Source organism: Phascolarctos cinereus, unplaced genomic scaffold, assembly GCF_003287225.1.
Source record: "Phascolarctos cinereus isolate Bilbo 61053 unplaced genomic scaffold, phaCin_HiC Scaffold_2;HRSCAF=192, whole genome shotgun sequence".
Lineage (NCBI taxonomy): Eukaryota > Metazoa > Chordata > Mammalia > Diprotodontia > Phascolarctidae > Phascolarctos > Phascolarctos cinereus.
The window spans coordinates 67,843,603-67,856,310 of record NW_027555625.1 but is presented as its reverse complement, the minus strand read 5'-3'; positions in this window follow the sequence as shown (position 1 = coordinate 67,856,310).

Sequence of the window (12,708 nt, the reverse complement as noted above, 5' to 3'; positions counted from 1 at the left end):
TGATGGGCATCCTCTCAATTTCCAATTCTTTGCCACGACAAAAAGAGCTGCTATGAATATTTTTGTACATGTGGGTCCTTTTCCCATTTGTTTGATCTCTTTGGGATATAGCCCTAGAAGTGCTATTGCTGGATCAAAGGGTATGCACATTTTGGTAGCCCTTTGGGCATAGTTCCAAATTGTTCTCCAAAATGGTTGGATCATTTCACAACTCCACCAACAATGTATTAGTGTTCCAATTTTCCCACGTCTTCTCCAACATTTATCATTTTCCTGTTTTGTCATGTTGGCCAATCTGATAGGTGTGATGTGGTACCTCAGAGTTATTTTGATTTGCATTTCTCTAATCAATATTTAGAGCATTTTTTCATATGACTATGGATGGCTTTAATTTCTTCATCTGAGAACTGTCTGTTCATATCCTTTGACCATTTATCAATTGGGGAATGGCTTGTGTTCTTATAAATTTGTCTTAATTCTCTATATATTTTAGAAATGAGGCCTTTATCAGAGAGACTGGTTGTAAAAATTCTTTCCCAATTTTCTACCTTCCTTCTAATCTTAGTTGCATTGGCTTTGTTTGTGCAAAAACTTTTCAATTTAATGTAATCAAAATTATCCATTTTGCTTTTCATAATGTTCTCTATCTCCTGTTTGGTCATGAATTCTTCTGTTCTCCATAGATCTGATAGGTAAACTATTCCTTGTTCTCCCAGTTTACTTATGGTATCAGCCTTTATATCTAAGTCATGAACCCATTTTGACTTTATTTTGGTATATGGTGTGAGATTTGGGTCTATGCCTAGTTTCTGCCATACTCTTTTCCAGTTTTCCCAGCAGTTTTTTTCAAAGAGTGGGTTCTTATCCCAGAAGCTGGGGTCTTTGGGTTTATCAAATAATAGATTACTATAGTCATTGACTACTGTGTCTTGCATATTTAACCTATTCCACTGATCCACCTCCCTATTTCTTAGCCAGTACCAAGCAGTTTTGATGATTGCTGCTTTATAATACAATTTAAGATCTGGAATTGCTAGGCCACCTTCCCCTGCATTTCTTTTCATTAGTTCCTTTGATATTCTGGACCTTTTGTTTTTCCAAATGAATCTTGTTATTATTTTTTCTAACTCTATAAAATAATTTTTTGTTTGATTGGTATGGCACTGAATAAGTAAATTAGCTTAGGTAGGATTGTCATTTTTATTATATTAGCTCGGCCTACCCATGAGCAACTGATGTTTTTCCAATTATTTAGATCTGATTTTATTTGTGTGAAAAGTGTTTTGTAATTGTGTTCATAGAGTTCCTGGGTTTGTTTCGGAGGTAGACTCCTAAATATTTTATAATGTCTACAGTAAGTTTAAATGGGATTTCTCTTTCTATCTCTTGCTGTTGGGCTTTGTTGGTAATATATAGAAATGCTGATGATTTATGTGGGTTTATTTTATAGCCTGCAACTTTGCTAAAGTTGTTTATTATTTCAAGTAGTTTTTTACTTGATTCTCTAGGATTCTCTAAGTATATCATCATGTCATCTGCAAAGAGTGATAGCTTTGTTTCTTCTTTGCCTATTCTAATGCCTTCAATTTCTTTTTCTTCTCTTATTGCTAAAGCTAAGGTTTCCAGTACAATATTGAATAACAGTGGTGATAATGGACATCCTTGTTTCACCCCGATCTTATTGGAAATGCTTCTAGCCTGTCCCCATTACATATAATGCTTGCTGAAGGTTTTAGATATGCTATTTATTATTTTAAGGAAGACTCCATTTATACCTATGCTTTCTAGTGTTTTTAATAGGAATGGGTGTTGTATTTTATCAAAAGCTTTTTCTGCATCTATTGAGATGATCATGTGGTTTCTGTTGGTTTTGTTGTTGATATGCTCAATGATGCTGATAGTTTTCCTAATATTGAACCAACCCTGCATTCCTGGTATAAATCCTACCTGGTCATAGTGTATTATTCTTGTGATAAGTTGCTGCAATCTACTTGCTAGTATTTTGTTTAAAATTTTTGCATCTATATTCATTAGAGAAATTGGTCTATAATTTTCTTTCTCTATTTTGACTCTTCCTGGTTTAGGTATCAACACCATATTTGTATCATAAAAAAATTTGGTAAGACTCCTTCTTCACCTATTTTCCCAAATAGTCTATATAGTATTGGAATTAATTGTTCTTTAAATGTTTGATAGAATTGCATGTAAATCCATCTGGCCCTGGAGATTTTTTCCTAGGGAGTTCATCAATGGCTTGTTCAATTTCTTTTTCTGAGATGGGGTTATTTAAGTATTTTACTTCCTCTTCGGTTAATCTGGGCAATTTATATTTTTGTAAATATGTATCCATTTCACTAAGATTGTCAAATTTGTTGGCATATAGTTGGGCAAAATAATTCCTAATTATTGTTTTAATTTCCTCTTCCTTGGTGGTAGCTTCCCTTTTCATTCTTGATACTAGTAATTTGGTTTTTCTTCTTTCTTTTTTTAATTAAATTAACCAAAGGTTTCTATTTTATTGGTTTTTTCATAAAACCAGCTCTTAGTTTTATTTATTAGTTCAATAGTTTTCTTAATTTCAATTTTATTAATTTTTCCTTTGGTTTTCAATATTTCTAATTTGGTGTTTAGTTGAGGATTTTTAATTTGTTCTTTTTCTAGTTTTTTTAGTTGTATGCCCAATTCATTAATCTCCTCTTTTTCTATTTTATTTATGTAAGCATTTAGAGATATAAAACTTCCCCTAAGAACTGCTTTTGCTGCATCCCATAGGTTTTGGTATGTTGTCTCATTATTGTCATTCTCTTGAATGAAATTATTGATTGTTTCTATGATTTGTTGTTTGACCCAATCATTTTTTAGGATTAGATTATTTAGTTTCCAATTATTTTTTAGTCTATCTTTCCATGGCCCTTTATTACATATAATTTTTATTGTCATGATCTGAAAAGGATGCATTTAATATTTCTGCCTTTCTGCATTGGATTGTGAGGTTTTTATTGCTGTAGTACATGGTCAATTTTTGTGTATGTGCCATGTACTGGCGAGAAAAAAGTATATTCCTTTCTATCCCCATTCAGTTTTCTCCAGAGGTCTATCATACCTAACTTTTCTAATGTTCTATTCACCTCCTTAACTTCTTTCTTGTTTATTTTGTGGTTAGACTTATCTAGTGCGAGAGGGGAGGTTCAGGTCCCCCACTAGTATAGTTTTGCTGTCTATTTCTTCCTGTAACTCCCTGAACTTCTCCTGTAAGAATTTGGATGCTATACCATTTGGTGCATATATATTTAGTAATGATATTACTTCATTGTCTATGGTGCCTTTTAGCAGGATGTAGTTTCCTTCCTTATCTCTTTTGATTAGATCTATTTTTGCTTTTGCTTTGTCTGAGATCAGGATTGCTACCCCTGCTTTTTTTACTTCAGCTGATGCATAATATATTCTGCTCCAGCCTTTTACCTTTACCCTGTATGTGTCACTCTTTTTCAAATGTGTTTCCTGTAAACAACATATTGTAGGATTATGGTTTTTAATCCATTCTGCAATCCATTTGTTTTATGGGAGAGTTCATCCCATTCACATTCACAGTTATGATTACTATCTGTGTCTTTTTCTCCATCCTTTTCCCCCATTTATGCTTTTCTTTCTCCTTTTTCCTTTCCCCTTCACTAGTGTTTTGCTTTTGACCACGCCTCCTTCAGTCCCTTCCCCTTTTATTATCCCTTTCCCTTTTCTTCCCCTTTAGTCTTACTGCTTTTCCCTCCCTTCTTCCCCCCTCTTTTCTTTCCCCCCTCTTTTCTTTCCCCTTTTCCCTACTGCCTATAGGGCAAGTTAGATTTCTATACCTAACTGATTATATTATGCCCTTCTTGAGCCAAATCTGATGAGAGTAAGGTTCAAACAATGCTCCCCCCCTTCTTTCCCTCTGCTGTAATAGGATTTTGTGTCTTTTCCTGTAATGTAATTTACCCTTGTCTGCCTCCTCCTTTCTCAGTACATTTTCTAAGATCAGATTGATCCACTTATTTGGATCCATTTAACCCACTTGATTAGATTTTTTTTTTCATTACATCAAAGTCAACTAATATCCACCCTCTTTATGTATACTCCTTTAACAAGGTGTAATAACAATACAGTTCTCAAGGGTTGCAAGTCTCATATTCCCTTGTAGGGGTTTAAACAGCCCCCCCCTTATTAACAACATATTGTATCCTTCTGTCCCATTTACCTTTTTAAGTCCTTCTTGAGTCCTGTACTTGAAGATCAAATTTTTTGTTGAGCTCTGGTCTTTTTATCAGGAAAGTTTGGAAGTCTCCTATTTTTGAATATCCACCTCCTCCCTTGAAAAATGATGCTCATTTTTGCTGGGTAATTGATCCTTGGCTGCATTCCAAGCTCCTTTGCCTTAGGAATATCATGTTCCATGCCCTGCGTCTTTTAATGTAGAAGCTGCAAGGTCCTGTGTAATCCTGACTGTGGTTCCATGATATTTAAATTGTTTCTTTCTGGCTGCTTGCAGCACCTTCTCTTTCATCTGGTAATTTTGGAATTTTGCTATTATATTCTTGGCGTTGTCAATTTGGGATCTCTTTCAGGTGGTGATCTGGTGGATTCTTTCTATGGTTATTTTCCCTTCTGGTTCTAGGACTTCAGGGCAGTTTTCCTTTATGATTTCCTGAAAGATACTGTCCAGGCTCTTTTTTTCATCATGATTTTCAGGTAGTCCAATAATTTTTAAATTGTCTCTCCTGAGTCGATTTTCCAGGTCGGTTGTTTTACTGATGAGGTATTTTACATTTTCATCTATTTTTTTTTTTTTTTTGTTTCTGTTTGACTGATTCTTGCTCTCTCATAGAGACATTAGTTTCCATTTGTCCAATTCTAGTTTTTAACAGATTGTTTTCTTCTGTTAGTTTTTGTACTTCCTTCTTCAATGGCCAATTGTGTTTTTTAGGGACTTGTTTTTCAGTGTACTCTTCTGTCAGTTTTTGTCCTTCCTTCTTCAATTGGCCAATTGTGTTTTTTAGGGACTTGTTTTCTTCAGTGTATTTTTTTTCCAATTGGCCAATTGTATTTTTGAAGGACTCTTCTACCTCTCTCATTTGACTATTAAAATCCTTCTTGAGCTCTTCTAAGAAGGCTTTTTGGGCTTCAGACCAGTTCATATTCCCTTTTGTTGTTGCAGATGTGGTTTGTTGACAATGTTGTCCTCTTCAGAATTTCTGTCTTGATCTTCACTCTTCTCATAATATGAATCCATGGCACATTTTTTTTTTACTCATGGTGTTTCTTTATTCCCTGGCCTTTAAAGAGATTGAGCTGTTTTGTTGGGGAACAGAGGGTACTGACCCAAGCTTCTTTTGTTGGGAGCCTAGGTCTTGGTCACTGGCTTTGCGTGCTGGGGCCTCTTATGCTGGCGATTGGAGGCTGTAGGTTTCTGGCAGCTTACCTCGTGCTGGGATGAAACCAGCAAGGCTGGAACTTTCAGGCAATTCTAGGTTGCCTGCTTTTCCTTTCCTTTAGCTTTCTTCAGCTCTTTATAGATGGGTGCTGCAGGGTGTTCATCTGCCTGGGGCCCCCTGCAGTGTTGTCTCCCTCGTTTCTGCTAATGCAGCAGGAGATTTCTTTGAGGTGGAGTGCTAAGGCACCTGGTGGTTTTATCCAATGGAAAATTCTATTGCTTCTTGTTATAGGATGCAGGAAGCCTTGGTTAAAGTCCCAGATATCTTTACTCATCCTTCAAATGCAAAATGGGAGAGGCCATAATTTATACAGTAGGAGGAATGCAGAATGGATATTCCTTTTAATAAGCCCCAGTCTTTCTCTAAAACAAAGGCCAACATTTTAAATATTCTTCTGGTGTTTTATGGCCATGATTCATGGCCACACAATACAAAGAAATGAAAATTAGTATGACCCACAGAGAAATGGAGATTCTCACCATGGTTGTGATTAGACTGTAACACTTTATGAAAAAAAAAGAAAAAGGATTTACCACAAAGAAGCAAGGTAAACAATGTCATCATACACATGTATAGATATGTACATACACATATGTGTATACTTATGTATATACATATATTCACATGCATGCACAAATATGCAGACATGCATATATACACATGTACATATATACATACATAGCTATATAGACAAACATGTGTGTAAAGATATACATATATCTATATACAATCCATAGGTGTATACGTGCATACATATATACATACACACATATGCACATGAACATGCATATACACATATATGAATTATATAGATTTGTGTGCATATGCATGTATGTATACATATGTGTGTGCATATGTATATATGCATTGTGTGCATGCGTACTCATGTTGGTATGTGTGTGTGTATGGAGACAGGCTTTTCTCTTCTGCTGGAGAAACTGAGAGATAACATATGCATAGCTTACACATGTACCAATGAATTAATCAGTCAATAATCCTTTATTAGGCTCTTATTACATACTAGGCATTACTAAGTTCTGGGAGTACAAAAAGAGGCAACAGACAATCCCTCCTCTCAAGGGGTAAACAATATAATGGGGGAGACAATGTGGAAATTAAATATACAAAGCAAGCTACAGACAGAATAACTAGGAAACAATTAACAGAGGGAAGTCACCAAAATTAAGAGTCTTGATGAAGGCCTTCAGTAGAATAAGTATTTTCAGTTGGGACTTAAAGGAAACTATGGAGATCAGTAGGTGGAGTAGAGAAGGGAGAGTATTCTCAGTCAATAAGAGAAAATGCCCAGAAGTGTGTGTCATTGGATTGAAGAGTACATGTTGGAGAGTAAGGTGTAAGAAGTCTAAAAAGGTAGGAAGCTGCTAGGTTATAAAGAGCTTTGAATTCCAAAAAGAGTATTTTGTATTTTATTCTGGAGACAATAAGGAGCCAATGAAATTATTTTAATGCCAAGACAAAATGAGGAACACTGCTACATGTTGTACCATTCAATATGAGAAAGGATATGCACAAAAAAATATGTCCGATGCAAACCACACCATTAAGGAAATATATGAATTAATGATATCCCAGATACAATTGGGCTATAAGACTGGTGAAACAGAGAAGAGTGACAGATTTCAGGGGAAAGAGGAAAAAAGGAAAAGCTTCAACAAGAAGTGGCACTTGAAGTAAGTCTTTGAGAACGTAAGGAGCAACAAGTGATAGGAGGGTACACTCAATGCTTAGTTGAATTTTGTAGAACAAAATTATCATATATGGAGAACAGTTGGATATTAATTAAATAAGTATTTAGAACTTCAAAGCTCCTTAGACAGCATATAGTCCAACAGCCTAATGTACATCCTGAAAATCAAAGGAGAGATTAATAAAACTGAAAGTAAGAAAACCATTGAACTAATAAATAAAACTAGAAGCTGTGAGACTTCAGCAAGGACTTGGATAAGCAAGAGAAGATTCAGAGATCAGTAAATAGAAAGACAGAGCAAGGTGCTGAGACTTTAGGATATCCGAGGTTCTGTTAAAAGTAGTGGATGCTTCCCTTTGGGGAAAGTTAAATCTTATGGGAGGCAAGACTGTTGCCTTACAGTATTTAAAGGACTGTCACTTAAAAAATCATTTAAACTGGTTTCATTTGGCCACAGAGGGCAGAACTAGGAGCAATGAACAGAAGGTTAAAATAAACAAATTTAGACTTTATGTCAAGACAATTTCCTAACAATCAAAAAGACATTCCAAAGAGGAATGAAATGCCTCTGGCGGTAAAGGGTCTCCTTTACATAGAGAGCATTAGGAAGCAATTGGTCCTGTCAAGTATATTGAAGTGGGACCTCTTTCTCAAGTATAGGTTGAATAAATGATTGATAAAATCCCTTTCAACCAGAGATATGCTAATAAATGTTTAATTATCAAATCTTAAATACTACTACATACATACTACACACATTTCAATTTAATCTGCGTTTTTCTTCATCAGTTTCTTAAGTGTAAACAATCGATAAAACAATAAATCAATAAATGCTTTGAAGGATTTGCCAAATCTTAAGGGATAAAATGTTCAGTCTGAAAATTTCATAATCTGCTTTCCTGGGTTGGTATGAGCTTGCTCTAGCACATTCATTTCCATGTAAGAAATTCAGTGATTTTTCATTCTGTGAAACTGTGGCTCAGAGGATTAAAGTAACTTGTGTAAAGACACAACTACTAAGTACCTTGTGAAGGCTTGAAAATCAGCCTGAGGAGCATGGAGTCCATTCAGCATGCTATGGGAAGGGAATAATCAGAGGTGTCTTAGGAGGAAAAACTGGTGTTTAGATACACTTGGCCTACTTCATATTTTATAGAACATTCATTTTCTGCATTCTTGGTTACTCAGTGCAGACCAGTGCTGTTTCAAAGCTTCTGATTCCCTTGCCGCCACCAAAGACGGACTTCTTTTGTCCTACTGGGCACACTGTTTCCTTACCGTCAAACAAAAGTTTCATTTAATCTCGTTTCAAACCAGCCATGCCTTGTTCTTACTGACCCTCAGACTCAGTCTCAGACACTCCCTGACCTACTTTGGCAGGATTGCATCCCCTTACTGGGCAGGACAGAGTCTCACTCCTTTATTTGTTGACCTTCTATTTCTGAAAATTACATTATGAAAGCTATAAATCAACAGCTGTCAAATTTCCATTTGAAAATAGTCCATTCTGCCTAAGCATTTCACTTTGCACTGATTTTGACATACAAGGTCTGGGGCTGGAAGGCATCTGTTCTATTCAAAACATTGAACCAAAAAAATGAGGCATTTTATTAACTTACGGAAACTTTAGGGAAGTGGCCAATTGATTTTTTCCCCTAATTCCTTGTGCTTTGCATCAGTGATCCTTAAGCAAATCAAGTGGCTTCTCCTTGATTTTGCAGACTTTTATTTTTACCACCCAGCCTCCAGAAAGACTCTCCTTTCTACTCTCAAAGATAGGCAGCTAGCTACAAAGAATCTGATTTTTGTCATTTGAATGAATATACATGATTTAGAGGTAGAAATGTTTAAATATAGTCTCCTCTTCTCACTCTAACACTATTGAAGGGATATAAGAAATACTTCTTTAAAGGTATTTGACAAGAAAGGATGGCAAGAAAAGTCAGCCACAGGAGAGAGAGATAGAGACAGACAGACACAGACAGACACAGAGACAGAGAAAGAAAGGGAGGGAGGAGGATGAAAGAGGAAAGAAGAGAGGAAAAAGAAAAGGGTGTATTGTACACATTGTTTGACCCATCAATAGCACTTCTAGGTCTGAATCCCAAAGAGATCATAAAAATGGGAAAAGGACTCACATGTACAAAAATATTTATAGCAGTTATTTATGAGGTGGCAAAAAATTGGAAATTGAGGGGATTCTTATTAATTGGGGAATGGCTGAATGAGTTGTGGTACATGAATGTAATGGAATACTATTGTGCTATAAGAAGAGTAGACATTTCACCAAAACCAGGAAAGACTTACGTGAACTGATGCTGAATGAAATGAGCAGAACCAGGAGACCAATGTGCATGGCAAGAGGAACACTGTGCAATGATTACCTGTGATAGACTTAGGTCGTCTCCACAATCCAATGATCCAAGATAATTCCAAAAGACTCAAGATGGAAAATGTTGAATGTACATGGAGGAAGAACTTTGCATTCTAAAGATTGATTAAAACATACTATTTTCACTATTTTCATTTTTTTGTTTGTATCTTTCTCACGGGTTTTCCTTTTTTCTGATTCTTCTTTCACAACATGATTAATGTGGAAATATGTTTACCATGACTGATTTATAACCTATATCAGATTGCTTACGATCTTGAAGAGGGAGGGAGAGGAGGTAAGGGGTGAGTAAAAATTAGAACTCAAAATTTTATAAAACTAAATGTTGAAAACTATCTTTACACAGTTTGAAAAAGAATACTATTATGGGGGGGGGGGGAAGTGTTCCAGACAAGATGATGGAGTTAGGCAGGAACTCCCTGGAACCTTTCAAAATTCCCCTCCAAACAATTTGAATACCACCTCAGAACTGAATTAGGAGTGAGAAAGCAGCTAATCAGCTCAGTATGAAAGGTCTGTCTCACTTGGGATGGAGAGGTGGTCCTAGAGAAGCCACAGCCAGGCTCACAGCAGGCAGCCTGCCTCAATGCTCTGAAAAGCAGGGCAATCCACCAGCAAAGCCCCATACTCCTGCAATTCAGCAGCTCCAGAAACAAGTTAGTCTGTGCAGCATGGTAAGACTCAACCCTGTGGCCACCCCTCTACAAATGTCACCAGCAAGGCCTCACCCCCATTGCTGATGACTAATGAGGACTACCCCAGGGCCTGTCAACAAAAAGACCCTGAAACTAGGGCCATGCCAGCAGCGATACCACACCCCAAGGTCAGCCAACAAGACTGTGCCCAGGGCAAGCCAACAACATGCAACTAAAAAACAAAACAAAACATCAACAACAAAAACCACAAAAATAAAACAAAAACCTAAGGGGGGGGACTAATTACAAATCCCCAATTAAACACCAAATTGTAAATCCTGAAAATCAAAGGAGAGCTTAATAAAATTGAAAGCAAGAAAACTTTAGAACTAATAAAATGAGAAGTTGGAGTTATTTAAAAAAACAGCAAAACAATAAGATAGATAAACTGTCCATTAATTTGATTTGAAAAAGGAGAGAAGAAAACTAAATTACCAATATCAAAAATGAAAGGGGAGAATTCACCACCAATGAAGAGGAATTTAAAATAATTATTAGGAGATATTTTGACAAATTACATGCCAATAAATTTAACAATTTAAATGAAATGGAATATATATATATATGTACATATTTATGTGTGTGTATATATGTGTGTGTATATGTGTGTGTGTGTGTGTGTATCCAGATTAACAAAAGAGGAAATGAAATAATTAAATAACCCAATCTTATAAAAATAAAGCCATCAATGCACTACATAAGAAAAATTATGCCCAGGGGTAATTGGTTCACAAGCTAATTCTACCAAACATTTGAAGAACAAATAATCCCAATATTATATAAACTATTTAAAAAATTAGGAGAAGAAATTATCTACCAAATCCCTTTTACAACACAAATATAATGCTGATACCTAAACCAGAAAAAGCCAAAAAAGAAACAGAAAATTATAGACAAATTTCCCCAACAAATGTGGATGCAAAAAAAATTTAAATAAAATAACTAGTAAGGTAATTATTGGCAAGGGAATATATCACAAGGATCATAAATTATAATCACATGGGATTTATACCAGGACTGTAGGGCTGATTCAATATTAGGAAAACAATCAGTGTAATTGGCCACATTAGTAACAAAATCAACAGAAATCATATAATTACCTCAATAGATGCAGAAAAAAGCCTTTGACAATATACAACACCAATTCCTATTAAAAAAAAAAAAAACACCAGGTAGCACAGGAATAAATGGAGCTGACCTTAAAAAGGTAAGTAATATTTAGCTAAAAATAATCAGAAGCATTATATGTATGAGAATAATCTATAAGCCTTCTCAACACAATCAAGGGTGAAGCAAGTATGCCCATTATCACCAGTATCTTTAAATATTGTTATAAAAATGCTAATTATAGCAAGAGGAGAAGAAAAAAAGAGTTAAGGAATTAGAATAGTCAACAAGGAAACAAAACTATCATTCTTTGCAGATGAAATGATAGTATACTTGGACAATCCTACACAATCAACTAAAAACACTAGTGGAAATAACTTACTACTTTAGTAAAGTTGCAGAATATGAAACAAAGCTCACAAATAATCAGCATTTTTACATATTACCAGCAAAATCCAGCAGCAAGAGATAGAAAGAGAAATTTGAGTTAAAATAACTGTAGACAACATAAAATGGGAATCTTTCCAACAAGACAAATCCAGGAACTATATGGGCACAATTACAAAACACTTTTCAAATAAATAAAGTCAAATCTAAACAACTGGAAAAACATGAATTGCTCATTCATAGACCAAGCCAATATAATAAAATCAAATTATACCTAAATTAATCTACTTATTCAGTGTCATTCCAACGAAACTACAAAAAAACAATTATAGAGATACAAAAAATAACAACAAATCATCTGGAAGAACAAAAGATCACAAATAAAAAGTGAATTAATGATAAAAAAAAGTGAAGAAAAGTTGACTAGCCATACCAGATCCCAAAATGTATTATAAAGCAATAATCACTTATTTTTAAAATCTGGTACTGGCTAAGAAATAGAATAGTGAATCAGTGGAACAGATTAGGTGTACAATACGTTGTAGTAAATGACCATAGTATTACAGTTTATGATAAACCCAAAGATCCAAGCCTTTGGAACAGAACCATATTATTTGACAAAAACTCCTGGAAAAACTACAGAATAGGTGGCAGAAAGTAGGTATAGAACAACTTACACTTTATACAAGAGAAGGTCAAAACATCTACATGATTTACACATGAATGTTGATACCAAGAGCAAATGAAGAGAGTGTGGAATAGTTTACTGCTCAGACCTATGGAGAAGGATAAAATTTGAGACCTAACAAGATAAAGAAAGTATTACAAAATGTAAAATAGACAATTTTGACTATATAAAATTAAAAAGTTTTTTGTACAAATAAAACCTAATCAACTGAGATTAACAGGAAAACAGAAATCTGAGGGAAAAGTTACAGCAAGCATCTCTGATGA